Below are 17,394 nucleotides of genomic sequence, written 5' to 3'. Positions count from 1 at the left end.
GGTCTATCATACGGCCACTAGCCACGCCCAAAGTCTACGTAAATTTAGCCAGTATTGGTCTGACTGTTATAACTTGGCCATACCTTAGCCTACCTTCACCAAATTTGAAATCCTATCTCTGTACCAAATTCTGGGGACACTATTGAAGGCGGGCCGCATTTCGTCAATAGGGGGCGCTACAACTAAAAACTGCCAATATCTCCTGACTTCCTTGACCGATCCAAATGAAATTTGGCATACATGTACTACTCTGAAGCCTGAGGTCAGGAATCTATCAGGGCAGTCATTAGTCATAAAACCCTAGCCACCATCAGCCAATCAAAATCAAGCAGCATTCTGACAGGCCTTTGACAGGCTTAACAACAGCTGATCTGAACAAAAATAGGCTTGTACATTTGTCTCCTAACCCCTAGCAACCCCTGCGAAGGCCACCCCAATTGTCCACATGGGGGCGCTACAGCGACAGGATTTGCATTTCTGCTTATTTCTATTGAACTGTTAATGATAAAATTGAGATTTGTTACTTATCTAATGCACTGGCCCATGCCAAATTCAAATCCATGTAGAACTTCATCCTATCTCTTTCCGCTTTTGCGTATTTTATAGGAGTCTAAAAACATGACATTTCGTTAACCTCCTTGGATTTTCAACCAACCTATGTATATCCAGTATTATTCAAATCAGGAGACAGTCCTGGTATACAATTATTCAAAAAATCCTAAACTTTCTATAAGGTACGGCGACCAGCCACATCCAGACCATACAGGTGCCACGCCCACTTCAATCAGACAGCTGTATCTCAGGCCTGCCTCAGCCAATCACTACCAAACTTGAATATGTCATCAAGGACGGTAGTGGGTAAGGGCCCTCCAAATTTGGTGCCGATTGGTCAAACGGGGGCGCTACAGCAATGCAATATGTGTCTCTAAACCTGCAAAACCAGTGAAAGTGACATTTATCTCATTTCTGTTCAAGTCTCATATTACTGGTAAAAATCCTTTGTACTGCAAGTTCTGTGAGTCATGCCAAATCAAGATATATGTATTGCATAATAACAGTCATCTGCATTCCCTTGTGATATTTTAAAATGGATTAAATGAAATATTCCTATAACTTTAACAATCTACACCCCATGTAAGTGATTCTGGTGTCAAGTCAATCAAGACACTGCTGTCAGGGATGATTATTAAAAAATACCTGACCTTTCTGTATAATATGGCCACCAGCCACACCCAACCTGCATCATTTATAAGCCGATTTCAATCAAACAGCTAAATCTCAGGCATGCTTCATCCAATCCTCACGAAATTTTATCCACTTATGTAGCACTGGTCTACAGACATACCTTCAAACTTTGATGCCGATCGGTCAAATGGGGGTGCTATGGCCACTATCTGTATACTCCTAAGATCCACCTTAGGTCAAACAGCTAAATCTCAGGCTTGCTTCATCCAATCCTCACGAAATTTCACCCACTAATGTAGCACTGGCCCCCAGACAGACCCTCCAACTTTGATGTCGATCGGTCAAACGGGGGCGCTACGGCGACTGTTCATATGTGTCTAAGAGCAAACTTGGCTGAGAAGGCCTAAAAGTATTGAATAGAATTTATCCATGGAGCGCAGGCTCCACCTGCTGGCCAAACCATTTCAATTCCTATTTCAATCAAACAGCTAAATCTCAGGCATTCTTCATCCGATTCTCACCAAATTTTACCCACTAATGTAGCACGGCCTCCCAGAGAGACCCACCAACTTTGGTGCCGATCAGTCAAACAGGGGCGCTACAGCCACTGTTCATATGCCATCATCCCAAACCATATATTCAGTCAAGCTCAGGCACTTCACCAGACAGATCTACATTGGTGATATTTCTCCTAAGCAGGTGCAATTACATTTTCCTCCTATTACTCATCCACCCTTTTTCTTATCCTAACTAAACGTTTCTACTGTAACATCAACATGTCAGATCTCATGCTATTGTAGTACTGTTTCCTACTTTCTGACTATTTAAATGCATTGGCCAGCAATTACAGTCTCTATTTCATGTCCTATTATTATTGAACTTTTCATTTTATGCCATTGAACTTTTCATTTTATGCTGTGTACTCCATGTCTACCCACTTATTCTGTCCATTAGCTTCTCATGCTATCGTAGTAGTATTTCCTACTTTCTGACTATTTAAATGCATTGCCCAGCAGTTACGGTCTCTATTTTATGTCCTATTATTATTGAACTTTTCATTTTATTCCATGTACTCCATTTCTACCCACTTATTCTTTCCATTAGCTTTGGAACCGCTTATCACTGCTTGCAGTTATATTTATTATTATTATTATTATTTTTCTGCCCTAAAACTGAATGTACAGCCTAAACCGTAAGTGCTAGAATTATGAAACTTGGTAGGATGATGTCAATTCCTCCCCGCTACTCAGATAATCCGAGCCAACCATGTCGGCCAGATGGGGGCGCCGTGGCGCCCTCTAACGCGTTTTGATTGATATCTCCTGTCCTGTTTGTCCTATAATTGAAATTCATATTTCTACTGATAGAGACATCCTTGCCCTACCAACTTGCCATTTGGACTATGAAGCTCCGCCTACTTAGATTTTTTGCTAATTTGCATAATTTGCAAAACCTACTTTTGCTTGTAATTCCTACACCGTCTGACGGAATCAGACAAATGAGGTATCAAACCGATCAGGTCTCTGAGCTGATGAATAATAATTCAAATAACCCTGATATTGGTCTATCATACGGCCACTAGCCACGCCCAAAATCTACGTAAATTTAGCCAGTATTGGTCTGACTGTTATAACTTGGCCATACCTTAGCCTACCTTCACCAAATTTGAAATCCTATCTCCGTACCCCATTCTGGGGACACGGTTGAAGGCGGGCCGCATTTCGTCAATAGGGGGCGCTACAACTAAAAACTGCCAATATCTCCTGAATTCCTTGACCGATCCAAATGAAATTTGGCATACATGTACTACTCTGAAGCCTGAGGTCAGGAATCTATCAGGGCAGTCATTAGTCATAAAACCCTAGCCACCATCAGCCAATCAAAATCAAGCAGCATTCTGACAGGCCTTTGACAGGCTTAACAACAGCTGATCTGAACAAAAATAGGCTTGTACATTTGTCTCCTAACCCCTAGCAATCCCTGCGAAGGCCACACCAATTGTCCACATGGGGGCGCTACAGCGACAGGATTTGCATTTCTGCTTATTTCTATTGAACTGTTATTGATAAAATTGAGATTTGTTACTTATCTAATGCACTGGCCCATGCCAAATTCAAAGCCATGTAGAACTTCATCCTATCTCTTTCTGCTTTTGCGTATTTTATAGGAGTCTGAAAACATGACATTTCGTTAACCTCCTTGGATTTTCAACCAACCTATGTAAATCTGGTATCATTCAAATCAGGAGACAGTCCTGGTATACAATTATTCAAAAAATCCTAAACTTTCTATAAGGTACGGCGACCAGCCACATCCAGACCATACCGGTGCCACGCCCACTTCAATCAGACAGCTGTATCTCAGGCCTGCCTCAGCCAATCACTACCAAACTTGAATATGTCATCAAGGACGGTAGTGGGTAAGGGCCCTCCAAATTTGGTGCCGATTGGTCAAACGGGGGCGCTACAGCAATGCAATATGTGTCTCTAAACCTGCAAAACCAGTGAAAGTGACATTTATCTCATTTCTGTTCAAGTCTCATATTACTGGTAAAAATCCTTTGTACTGCAAGTTCTGTGAGTCATGCCAAATCAAGATATATGTATTGCATAATAACAGTCATCTGCATTCCCTTGTGATATTTAAAAACGGATTAAATGAAATATTCCTATAACTTTAACAATCTACACCCCATGTAAGTGATTCTGGTGTCAAGTCAATCAAGACACTGCCGTCAGGGATGATTATTAAAAAATACCTGACCTTTCTGTATAATATGGCCACCAGCCACACCCAACCTGCATCATTTATAAGCCGATTTCAATCAAACAGGTAAATCTCAGGCGTGCTTCATCCAATCCTCACGAAATTTGATCCACTTATGTAGCACTGGTCTACAGACATACCCTCAAACTTTGATGCCGATCGGTCAAACGGGGGTGCTATGGCCACTATCTGTATACTCCTAAGATCCACCTTAGGTCAAACAGCTAAATCTCAGGCTTGCTTCATCCAATCCTCACAAAATTTCACCCACTAATGTAGCACTGGCCCACAGACAGACCCTCCAACTTTGATGTCGATCGGTCAAACGGGGGCGCTATGGCGACTGTTCATATGTGTCTAAGAGCAAACTTGGCTGAGAAGGCCTAAAAGTATTGAATAGAATTTATCCATGGAGCGCAGGCTCCACCTGCTGGCCAAACCATTTCAATTCCTATTTCAATCAAACAGCTAAATCTCAGGCATTCTTCATCCGATTCTCACCAAATTTTACCCACTAATGTAGCACGGCCTCCCAGAGAGACCCACCAACTTTGGTGCCGATCAGTCAAACAGGGGCGCTACAGCCACTGTTCATATGCCATCATCCCAAACCATATATTCAGTCAAGCTCAGGCACTTCACCAGACAGATCTACATTGGTGATATTTCTCCTAAGCAGGTGCAATTACATTTTCCGCCTGATTCTCATCCACCCTTTTTCTTATCCTAACTAAACGTTTCTACTGTAACATCAACATGTCAGATCTCATGCTATTGTAGTACTGTTTCCTACTTTCTGACTATTTAAATGCATTGGCCAGCAATTACAGTCTCTATTTCATGTCCTATTATTATTGAACTTTTCATTTTATGCCATTGAACTTTTCATTTTATGCTGTGTACTCCATGTCTACCCACTTATTCTGTCCATTAGTTTCTCATGCTATCGTAGTAGTATTTCCTACTTTCTGACTATTTAAATGCATTGCCCAGCAGTTACGGTCTCTATTTTATGTCCTATTATTATTGAACTTTTTATTTTATTCCATGTACTCCATTTCTACCCACTTATTTTTTCCATTAGCTTTGGAACCGCTTATCACTGCTTGCAGTTATATTTATTAAGGTTCCAAAGCACGAAGTGCTATGGAACCTTATTGTTTTTCTTAGGATTATTATTATTATTATTATTTTTCTGCCCTAAAACTGAATGTACAGCCTAAACCGTAAGTGCTAGAATTATGAAACTTGGTAGGATGATGTCAATTCCTCCCCGCTACTCAGATAATCCGAACCAACCATGTCGGCCAGATGGGGGCGCCGTGGCGCCCTCTAACGCGTTTTGATTGATATCTCCTGTCCTGTTAGTCCTATAATTGAAATTCATATTTCTACTGATAGAGACATCCTTGCCCTACCAACTTGCCATTTGGACTATGAAGCTCCGCCTACTTAGATTTTTTGCTAATTTGCATAATTTGCAAAACCTACTTTTGCTTGTAATTCCTACACCGTCTGACGGAATCAGACAAATGAGGTATCAAACCGATCAGGTCTCTGAGCTGATGAATAATAATTCAAATAACCCTGATATTGGTCTATCATACGGCCACTAGCCACGCCCAAAGTCTACGTAAATTTAGCCAGTATTGGTCTGACTGTTATAACTTGGCCATACCTTAGCCTACCTTCACCAAATTTGAAATCCTATCTCCGTACCCCATTCTGGGGACACTGTTGAAGGCGGGCCGCATTTCGTCAATAGGGGGCGCTACAACTAAAAACTGCCAATATCTCCTGACTTCCTTGACCGATCCAAATGAAATTTGGCATACATGTACTACTCTGAAGCCTGAGGTCAGGAATCTATCAGGGCAGTCATTAGTCATAAAACCCTAGCCACCATCAGCCAATCAAAATCAAGCAGCATTCTGACAGGCCTTTGACAGGCTTAACAACAGCTGATATGAACAAAAATAGGCTTGTACATTTGTCTCCTAACCCCTAGCAATCCCTGCGAAGGCCACACCAATTGTCCACATGGGGGCGCTACAGCGACAGGATTTGCATTTCTGCTTATTTCTATTGAACTGTTAATGATAAAATTGAGATTTGTTACTTATCTAATGCACTGGCCCATGGCAAATTCAAAGACATGTAGAACTTCATCCTATCTCTTTCCGCTTTTGCGTATTTTATAGGAGTCTAAAAACATGACATTTCGTTAACCTCCTGGGATTTTCAACCAACCTATGTAAATCTGGTATCATTCAAATCAGGAGACAGTCCTGGTACACAATTATTCAAAAAATCCTAAACTTTCTATAAGGTACGGCGACCAGCCACATCCAGACCATACAGGTGCCACGCCCACTTCAATCAGACAGCTGTATCTCAGGCCTGCCTCAGCCAATCACTACCAAACTTGAATATGTCATCAAGGACGGTAGTGGGTAAGGGCCCTCCAAATTTGGTGCCGATTGGTCAAACGGGGGCGCTACAGCAATGCAATATGTGTCTCTAAACCTGCAAAACCAGTGAAAGTGACATTTATCTCATTTCTGTTCAAGTCTCATATTACTGGTAAAAATCCTTTGTACTGCAAGTTCTGTGAGTCATGCCAAATCAGGATATATGTACTGCATAATAACAGTCATCTGCATTCCCTTGTGATAGTTAAAAACTGATTAAATGAAATATTCCTATAACTTTAACAATCTACACCCCATGTAAGTGATTCTGGTGTCAAGTCAATCAAGACACTGCCGTCAGGGATGATTATTAAAAAATACCTGACCTTTCTGTATAATATGGCCACCAGCCACACCCAACCTGCATCATATATAAGCCGATTTCAATCAAACAGCTAAATCTCAGGCATGCTTCATCCAATCCTCACGAAATTTGATGCACAAATGTACCACTTGCCCACAGACAGACCCTCCAACTTTGATGCCGTATCGGTCAAACGGGGGCGCTACGGCGACTGTTAATATGTGTCTAAGAGCAAACTTGTTTGAGAAGGCCTTAAAATATTGAATAGAATTCATCCATGGAGCGCAGGCTCCACCTGCTGGCCAAACCATTTCAATTCCTATTTCAATCAAACAGCTAAATCTCAGGCATTCTTCATCCGATTCTCACCAAATTTTACCCACTAATGTAGCACGGACTCCCAGAGAGACCCACCAACTTTGGTGCCAATCAGTCAAACAGGGGCGCTACAGCCACTGTTCATATGCCATCATCCCAAACCATATATTCAGTCAAGCTCAGGCACTTCACCAGACAGATCTACATTGGTGATATTTCTCCTAAGCAGATGCAATTACATTTTCCTCCTGTTTCTCATCCACCCTTTTTCTTATCCTAACTAAACATTTCTACTGTAACATCAACATGTCAGATCTCATGCTATTGTAGTACTGTTTCCTACTTTCTGACTATTTAAATGCATTGGCCAGCAATTACAGTCTCTATTTCATGTCCTATTATTATTGAACTTTTCATTTTATGCCATTGAACTTTTCATTTTATGCTGTGTACTCCATGTCTACCCACTTATTCTGTCCATTAGTTTCTCATGCTATCGTAGTAGTATTTCCTACTTTCTGACTATTTAAATGCATTGCCCAGCAGTTACGGTCTCTATTTTATGTCCTATTATTATTGAACTTTTTATTTTATTCCATGTACTCCATTTCTACCCACTTATTCTTTCCATTAGCTTTGGAACCGCTTATCACTGCTTGCAGTTATATTTATTATTATTTTTCTGCCCTAAAACTGAATGTACAGCCTAAACCGTAAGTGCTAGAATTATGAAACTTGGTATGATGATGTCAATTCCTCCCCGCTACTCAGATCATCCGACCCAACCATGTCGGCCAGATGGGGGCGCCGTGGCGCCCCCTAACGCGTTTTGATTGATATCTCCTGTCCTTTTAGTCCTATAATTGAAATTCATATTTCTACTGATAGAGACATCCTTGCCCTACCAACTTGCCATTTGGACTATGATGCTCCGCCTACTTAGATTTTTTGCTAATTTGCATAATTTGCAAAACCTACTTTTGCTTGTAATTCCTACACCGTCTGACGGAATCAGACAAATGAGGTATAAAACTGATCAGGTCTCTGAGCTGATGAATAATAATTCAAATAACCCTGATATTGGTCTATCATACGGCCACTAGCCACGCCCAAAGTCTACGTAAATTTAGCCAGTATTGGTCTGACTGTTATAACTTGGCCATACCTTAGCCTACCTTCACCAAATTTGAAATCCTATCTCCGTACCCCATTCTGGGGACACGGTTGAAGGCGGGCCGCATTTCGTCAATAGGGGGCGCTACAACTAAAAACTGCCAATATCTCCTGAATTCCTTGACCGATCCAAATGAAATATGGCATACATGTACTACTCTGAAGCCTGAGGTCAGGAATCTATCAGGGCAGTCATTAGTCATAAAACCCTAGCCACCATCAGCCAATCAAAATCAAGCAGCATTCTGACAGGCCTTTGACAGGCTTAACAACAGCTGATCTGAACAAAAATAGGCTTGTACATTTGTCTCCTAACCCCTAGCAATCCCTGCGAAGGCCACACCAATTGTCCACATGGGGGCGCTACAGCGACAGGATTTGCATTTCTGCTTATTTCTATTGAACTGTTATTGATAAAATTGAGATTTGTTACTTATCTAATGCACTGGCCCATGCCAAATTCAAAGCCATGTAGAACTTCATCCTATCTCTTTCTGCTTTTGCGTATTTTATAGGAGTCTGAAAACATGACATTTCGTTAACCTCCTTGGATTTTCAACCAACCTATGTAAATCTGGTATCATTCAAATCAGGAGACAGTCCTGGTATACAATTATTCAAAAAATCCTAAACTTTCTATAAGGTACGGCGACCAGCCACATCCAGACCATACCGGTGCCACGCCCACTTCAATCAGACAGCTGTATCTCAGGCCTGCCTCAGCCAATCACTACCAAACTTGAATATGTCATCAAGGACGGTAGTGGGTAAGGGCCCTCCAAATTTGGTGCCGATTGGTCAAACGGGGGCGCTACAGCAATGCAATATGTGTCTCTAAACCTGCAAAACCAGTGAAAGTGACATTTATCTCATTTCTGTTCAAGTCTCATATTACTGGTAAAAATCCTTTGTACTGCAAGTTCTGTGAGTCATGCCAAATCAAGATATATGTATTGCATAATAACAGTCATCTGCATTCCCTTGTGATATTTAAAAACGGATTAAATGAAATATTCCTATAACTTTAACAATCTACACCCCATGTAAGTGATTCTGGTGTCAAGTCAATCAAGACACTGCTGTCAGGGATGATTATTAAAAAATACCTGACCTTTCTGTATAATATGGCCACCAGCCACACCCAACCTGCATCATTTATAAGCCGATTTCAATCAAACAGCTAAATCTCAGGCATGCTTCATCCAATCCTCACGAAATTTGATCCACTTATGTAGCACTGGGCTACAGACATACCCTCAAACTTTGATGCCGATCGGTCAAACGGGGGTGCTATGGCCACTATCTGTATACTCCTAAGATCCACCTTAGGTCAAACAGCTAAATCTCAGGCTTGCTTCATCCAATCCTCACAAAATTTGATCCACTAATGTAGCACTGGCCCACAGACAGACCCTCCAACTTTGATGTCGATCAGTCAAACGGGGGCGCTATGGCGACTGTTCATATGTGTCTAAGAGCAAACTTGGCTGAGAAGGCCTAAAAATATTGAATAGAATTTATCCATGGAGCGCAGGCTCCACCTGCTGGCCAAACCATTTCAATTCCTATTTCAATCAAACAGCTAAATCTCAGGCATGCTTCATCCGATTCTCACCAAATTTTACCCACTAATGTAGCACGGCCTGCCAGAGAGACCCACCAACTTTGGTGCCGATCAGTCAAACAGGGGCGCTACAGCCACTGTTCATATGCCATCATCCCAAACCATATATTCAGTCAAGCTCAGGCACTTCACCAGACAGATCTACATTGGTGATATTTCTCCTAAGCAGGTGCAATTACATTTTCCTCCTGTTTCTCATCCACCCTTTTTCTTATCCTAACTAAACGTTTCTACTGTAACATCAACATGTCAGATCTCATGCTATTGTAGTACTGTTTCCTACTTTCTGACTATTTAAATGCATTGGCCAGCAATTACAGTCTATTTCATGTCCTATTATTGAACTTTTCATTTTATGCCATTGATCTTTTCATTTTATGCTGTGTACTCCATGTCTACCCACTTATTCTGTCCATTAGCTTCTCATGCTATCGTAGTAGTATTTCCTACTTTCTGACTATTTAAATGCATTGCCCAGCAGTTACGGTCTCTATTTTATGTACTATTATTATTGAACTTTTCATTTTATTCCATGTACTCCATTTCTACCCACTTATTCTTTCCATTAGCTTTGGAACCGCTTATCACTGCTTGCAGTTATATTTATTATTATTTTTCTGCCCTAAAACTGAATGTACAGCCTAAACCGTAAGTGCTAGAATTATGAAACTTGGTAGGATGATGTCAATTCCTCCCCGCTACTCAGATAATCCGACCCAACCATGTCGGCCAAATGGGGGCGCCGTGGCGCCCCCTAACGCGTTTTGATTGATATCTCCTGTCCTGTTAGTCCTATAATTGAAATTCATATTTGTACTGATAGAGACATCCTTGCCCTACCAACTTGCCTTTTGGACTATTAAGCTCCGCCTACTTAGATTTTTTGCTAATTTGCATAATTTGCAAAACCTACTTTTGCTTGTAATTCCTACACCGTCTGACGGAATCAGACAAATGAGGTATAAAACTGATCAGGTCTCTGAGCTGATGAATAATAATTCAAATAACCCTGATATTGGTCTATCATACGGCCACTAGCCACGCCCAAAGTCTACGTAAATTTAGCCAGTATTGGTCTGACTGTTATAACTTGGCCATACCTTAGCCTACCTTCACCAAAATTGAAATCCTATCTCTGTACCAAATTCTGGGGACACTGTTGAAGGCGGGCCGCATTTCGTCAATAGGGGGCGCTACAACTAAAAACTGCCAATATCTCCTGACTTCCTTGACCGATCCAAATGAAATTTGGCATACATGTACTACTCTGAAGCCTGAGGTCAGGAATCTATCAGGGCAGTCATTAGTCATAAAACCCTAGCCACCATCAGCCAATCAAAATCAAGCAGCATTCTGACAGGCCTTTGACAGGCTTAACAACAGCTGATCTGAACAAAAATAGGCTTGTACATTTGTCTCCTAACCCCTAGCAACCCCTGCGAAGGCCACCCCAATTGTCCACATGGGGGCGCTACAGCGACAGGATTTGCATTTCTGCTTATTTCTATTGAACTGTTAATGATAAAATTGAGATTTGTTACTTATCTAATGCACTGGCCCATGCCAAATTCAAATCCATGTAGAACTTCATCCTATCTCTTTCCGCTTTTGCGTATTTTATAGGAGTCTAAAAACATGACATTTCGTTAACCTCCTTGGATTTTCAACCAACCTATGTATATCTAGTATTATTCAAATCAGGAGACCGGCTTTCCGCCGAAAGACCGGAAAAATTGCTAAAGCAAAAACGGAGCGATGACAGCTCATTTCACACAACTGTTAAGATCAACGGAGTATTTATAAATTGAAGTGCTTGAAGCACAAGAACTCTGGGACCTTCTAGTGGAAGTGCTGCTTCGGGATGCTTGACAACTCCGTCGACTTTTCCAATAAATGCCTCCAAAAAAGCTCGTTCCATCAGAAACTTGTAAACAACACCAGAAGGCAGCATGGTTTTACAGTGCGGGTTGGATTTTTCTTCAAGAACTACTACGCTCTTTGAGCAAATTGTGTATGTAGACGTACACTTTGCCAGTCCACTTGCTGCAGAATTGTCAGCTAAGAGAAATGCGTGTATCCTCCATTTCTTTTTCTCACCACGATGCAGGTGAATCTGGCACGACTGTGTTCTTATAATCACGTCGGACACTTTCATTTTCCTTACCTCTGATCTCCAAGCACTCCGACCACCGGGAGAAAGAGAAAGCGTGGCCCGTATGGGGATCGAACCCATGACCTTGGCGTTATTAGCACTACGCTCTAACCAGCTGAGCTAACCGGCCAAGTGGCAGAAAAGGTCGGCTACACCACATGCAAAAAGTGCAAAAGAAACGTTTTTGGGCAAGAGTGCGCCTTGGGGCGCAAAACAGAGCCCATGACAGGTCCCACCGAGATTTGAACTCGGATCGCTGGATTCAGAGCCCAGAGAGCTAACCATTACACCATGGAACCAGCGGGTACATCGCAGCCCAAGGCGGAGACGAGCTCCAAGACTCACGTCACGTGCTGCCAGAACGCGGGATTGAACCAGGGACCTTTAGATCTTCAGTCTAACGCTCTCCCAACTGAGCTATTCCGGCACAACCGTGAGCTCCACTCTTGCCGTTTTCTGCCTCTTTCTTTGGAGCCCATCTCCCCACCTGAGCCACATGCAGTGAATGTCAACCTGGAGCAGCAGCAAGCTATGAGAAGTGTCCGATTTTAAGCCATTGTACGGTACACGAGTCAGGTGAGAGGCTCTTCTCAAGCTAACACGAGACTGTTGCTCAACAAAGACAATATGTCAGACAGTGGAATGTGTGAGAAAGTGCACAGATGCAAGGATGGGCAAGAAGGCGGTCAGAAGTGTGAAGCTGAGATGCCTCTGTGTAGTTTTTAGCTAGGGGAACTGTAATGAGCCAGCCTCAGGGCTCCGCTTGCCAGGGGTTGAGCGGAAATGTGGAGTACCTGTCTTGAGATAAGACTGAATTAGCTGGAGTTCAGCGCTGAGTGTACAGTTATTAAAAGAGCCGCTTTGCATTGGCCGGGAATCGAACCCGGGCCTCCCGCGTGGCAGGCGAGAATTCTACCACTGAACCACCCATGCAAACACACGAGACCGGCTTTCCGCCGAAAGACCGGAAAAATTGCTAAAGCAAAAACGGAGCGATGACAGCTCATTTCACACAACTGTTAAGATCAACGGAGTATTTATAAATTGAAGTGCTTGAAGCACAAGAACTCTGGGACCTTCTAGTGGAAGTGCTGCTTCGGGATGCTTGACAACTCCGTCGACTTTTCCAATAAATGCCTCCAAAAAAGCTTGTTCCATCAGAAAGTTGTAAACAACACCAGAAGGCAGCATGGTTTTACAGTGCGGGTTGGATTTTTCTTCAAGAACTACTACGCTCTTTGAGCAAATTGTGTATGTAGACGTACACTTTGCCAGTCCACTTGCTGCAGAATTGTCAGCTAAGAGAAATGCGTGTATCCTCAATTTCTTTTTCTCACCACGACACAGGTGAATCTGGCACGACTGTGTTCTTATAATCACGTCGGACACTTTCATTTTCCTTACCTCTGATCTCCAAGCACTCCGACCACCGGGAGAAAGAGAAAGCGTGGCCCGTATGGGGATCGAACCCATGACCTTGGCGTTATTAGCACCACGCTCTAACCAGCTGAGCTAACCGGCCAAGCGGCAGAAAAGGTCGGCTACACCACATGCAAAAAGTGTAAAAGAAACGTTTTTGGGCAAGAGTGCGCCTTGGGGCGCAAAACAGAGCCCATGACAGGTCCCACCGAGATTTGAACTCGGATCGCTGGATTCAGAGCCCAGAGAGCTAACCATTACACCATGGAACCAGCGGGTACATCGCAGCCCAAGGCGGAGACGAGCTCCAAGACTCACGTCACGTGCTGCCAGAACCCGGGATTGAACCAGGAACCTTTAGATCTTCAATCTAACGCTCTCCCAACTGAGCTATTCCGGCACAACCGTGAGCTCCACTCTTGCCGTTTTCTGCCTCTTTCTTTGGAGCCCATCTCCCCACCTGAGCCACATGCAGTGAATGTCAACCTGGAGCAGCAGCAAGCTATGAGAAGTGTCCGATTTTAAGCCATTGTACGGTACACGAGTCAGGTGAGAGGCTCTTCTCAAGCTAACACGAGACTGTTGCTCAACAAAGACAATATGTCAGACAGTGGAATGTGTGAGAAAGTGCACAGATGCAAGGATGGGCAAGAAGGCGGTCAGAAGTGTGAAGCTGAGATGCCTCTGTGTAGTTTTTAGCTAGGGGAACTGTAATGAGCCAGCCTCAGGGCTCCGCTTGCCAGGGGTTGAGCGGAAATGTGGAGTACCTGTCTTGAGATAAGACTGAATTAGCTGGAGTTCAGCGCTGAGTGTACAGTTATTAAAAGAGCCGCTTTGCATTGGCCGGGTATCGAACCCGGGCCTCCCGCGTGGCAGGCGAGAATTCTACCACTGAACCACCCATGCAAACACACGAGACCGGCTTTCCGCCGAAAGACCGGAAAAATTGCTAAAGCAAAAACGGAGCGATGACAGCTCATTTCACACAACTGTTAAGATCAACGGAGTATTTATAAATTGAAGTGCTTGAAGCACAAGAACTCTGGGACCTTCTAGTGGAAGTGCTGCTTCGGGATGCTTGACAACTCCGTCGACTTTTCCAATAAATGCCTCCAAAAAAGCTCGCTCCATCAGAAACTTGTAAACAACACCAGAAGGCAGCATGGTTTTACAGTGCGGGTTGGATTTTTCTTCAAGAACTACTACGCTCTTTGAGCAAATTGTGTATGTAGACGTACACTTTGCCAGTCCACTTGCTGCAGAATTGTCAGCTAAGAGAAATGCGTGTATCCTCCATTTCTTTTTCTCACCACGACGCAGGTGAATCTGGCACGACTGTGTTCTTATAATCACGTCGGACACTTTCATTTTCCTTACCTCTGATCTCCAAGCACTCCGACCACTGGGAGAAAGAGAAAGCGTGGCCCGTATGGGGATCGAACCCATGACCTTGGCGTTATTAGCACCACGCTCTAACCAGCTGAGCTAACCGGCCAAGCGGCAGAAAAGGTCGGCTACACCACATGCAAAAAGTGTAAAAGAAACGTTTTTGGGCAAGAGTGCGCCTTGGGGCGCAAAACAGAGCCCATGACAGGTCCCACTGAGATTTGAACTCGGATCGCTGGATTCAGAGCCCAGAGAGCTAACCATTACACCATGGAACCAGCGGGTACATCGCAGCCCAAGGCGGAGACGAGCTCCAAGACTCACGTCACGTGCTGCCAGAACCCGGGATTGAACCAGGGACCTTTAGATCTTCAGTCTAACGCTCTCCCAACTGAGCTATTCCGGCACAACCGTGAGCTCCACTCTTGCCGTTTTCTGCCTCTTTCTTTGGAGCCCATCTCCCCACCTGAGCCACATGCAGTGAATGTCAACCTGGAGCAGCAGCAAGCTATGAGAAGTGTCCGATTTTAAGCCATTGTACGGTACACGAGTCAGGTGAGAGGCTCTTCTCAAGCTAACACGAGACTGTTGCTCAACAAAGACAATATGTCAGACAGTGGAATGTGTGAGAAAGTGCACAGATGCAAGGATGGGCAAGAAGGCGGTCAGAAGTGTGAAGCTGAGATGCCTCTGTGTAGTTTTTAGCTAGGGGAACTGTAATGAGCCAGCCTCAGGGCTCCGCTTGCCAGGGGTTGAGCGGAAATGTGGAGTACCTGTCTTGAGATAAGACTGAATTAGCTGGAGTTCAGCGCTGAGTGTACAGTTATTAAAAGAGCCGCTTTGCATTGGCCGGGAATCGAACCCGGGCCTCCCGCGTGGCAGGCGAGAATTCTACCAATGAACCACCCATGCAAACACACGAGACCGGCTTTCCGCCGAAAGACCGGAAAAATTGCTAAAGCAAAAACGGAGCGATGACAGCTCATTTCACACAACTGTTAAGATCAACGGAGTATTTATAAATTGAAGTGCTTGAAGCACAAGAACTCTGGGACCTTCTAGTGGAAGTGCTGCTTCGGGATGCTTGACAACTCCGTCGACTTTTCCAATAAATGCCTCCAAAAAAGCTCGTTCCATCAGAAACTTGTAAACAACACCAGAAGGCAGCATGGTTTTACAGTGCGGGTTGGATTTTTCTTCAAGAACTACTACGCTCTTTGAGCAAATTGTGTATGTAGACGTACACTTTGCCAGTCCACTTGCTGCAGAATTGTCAGCTAAGAGAAATGCGTGTATCCTCCATTTCTTTTTCTCACCACGACGCAGGTGAATCTGGCACGACTGTGTTCTTATAATCACGTCGGACACTTTCATTTTCCTTACCTCTGATCTCCAAGCACTCCGACCACCGGGAGAAAGAGAAAGCGCGGCCCGTATGGGGATCGAACCCATGACCTTGGCGTTATTAGCACCACGCTCTAACCAGCTGAGCTAACCGGCCAAGCGGCAGAAAAGGTCGGCTACACCACATGCAAAAAGTGTAAAAGAAACGTTTTTGGGCAAGAGTGCGCCTTGGGGCGCAAAACAGAGCCCATGACAGGTCCCACCGAGATTTGAACTCGGATCGCTGGATTCAGAGCCCAGAGAGCTAACCATTACACCATGGAACCAGCAGGTACATCGCAGCCCAAGGCGGAGACGAGCTCCAAGACTCACGTCACGTGCTGCCAGAACCCGGGATTGAACCAGGGACCTTTAGACCTTCAGTGTAACACTCTCCTAACTGAGCTATTCCGGCACAACCGTGAGCTCCACTCTTGCCGTTTTTTGCCTCTTTCTTTGGAGCCCATCTCCCCACCTGAGCCACATGCAGTGAATGTCAACCTGGAGCAGCAGCAAGCTATGAGAAGTGTCCGATTTTAAGCCATAGTACGGTACACGAGTCAGGTGAGAGGCTCTTCTCAAGCTAACACGAGACTGTTGCTCAACAAAGACAATATGTCAGACAGTGGAATGTGTGAGAAAGTGCACAGATGCAAGGATGGGCAAGAAGGCGGTCAGAAGTGTGAAGCTGAGATGCCTCTGTGTAGTTTTTATCTAGGGGAACTGTAATGAGCCAGCCTCAGGGCTCCGCTTGCCAGGGGTTGAGCGGAAATGTGGAGTACCTGTCTTGAGATAAGACTGAATTAGCTGGAGTTCAGCGCTGAGTGTACAGTTATTAAAAGAGCCGCTTTGCATTGGCCGGGAATCGAACCCGGGCCTCGCGGGAGACCGGGGTTCGATTCCCCGACGGGGAGAGTCTGCATCTTTTTGCCTCGGTCTCAAAAGGCACCAAGCTAGAACCGGCCCCGTGTTAGTGGAAACGGGGCTTGTGACTTGTACTCATGCATAATATTCTGCGGGTCGCTCAGCAGCGCAGCATATGAAACTAGACTCGGATTGTAAGTGTGTGGTTTTGATAATTGATGTATGGATGGATGGATCCTTAATAAGAGATATAAACAATAAGGTCCAGTCGCCAACTAATCATGTAAAATACGTCATAAACTCATGGTTGTTAAACCCAGAATAAAAATGAAGACGTATAACTAGGAAA

The 17,394-nt window shown here is 44.0% G+C and overlaps 3 non-coding genes across 3 annotated transcripts; all 3 read right to left on the bottom strand.

Annotated features, from left to right (window-relative positions):
* Positions 1-13,441: 13,441 nt before the first annotated feature.
* Positions 13,442-13,515, bottom strand: trnai-aau (transfer RNA isoleucine (anticodon AAU)). The gene has a single exon. It is a non-coding gene; the product is annotated as a tRNA-Ile (tRNA).
* A 1,318-nt stretch (positions 13,516-14,833) lies between these two features.
* trnai-aau (transfer RNA isoleucine (anticodon AAU)) lies at positions 14,834-14,907 on the bottom strand. Its single transcript has one exon. It is a non-coding gene; the product is annotated as a tRNA-Ile (tRNA).
* A 224-nt stretch (positions 14,908-15,131) lies between these two features.
* trnaf-gaa (transfer RNA phenylalanine (anticodon GAA)) lies at positions 15,132-15,204 on the bottom strand. The gene has a single exon. It is a non-coding gene; the product is annotated as a tRNA-Phe (tRNA).
* Positions 15,205-17,394: the final 2,190 nt, after the last annotated feature.

This window comes from Brienomyrus brachyistius, chromosome 20 (assembly GCF_023856365.1).
Source record: "Brienomyrus brachyistius isolate T26 chromosome 20, BBRACH_0.4, whole genome shotgun sequence".
Lineage (NCBI taxonomy): Eukaryota > Metazoa > Chordata > Actinopteri > Osteoglossiformes > Mormyridae > Brienomyrus > Brienomyrus brachyistius.
Note: the sequence above shows the minus strand (reverse complement) of the source record. Positions and strands in the feature narration are given on the sequence as shown.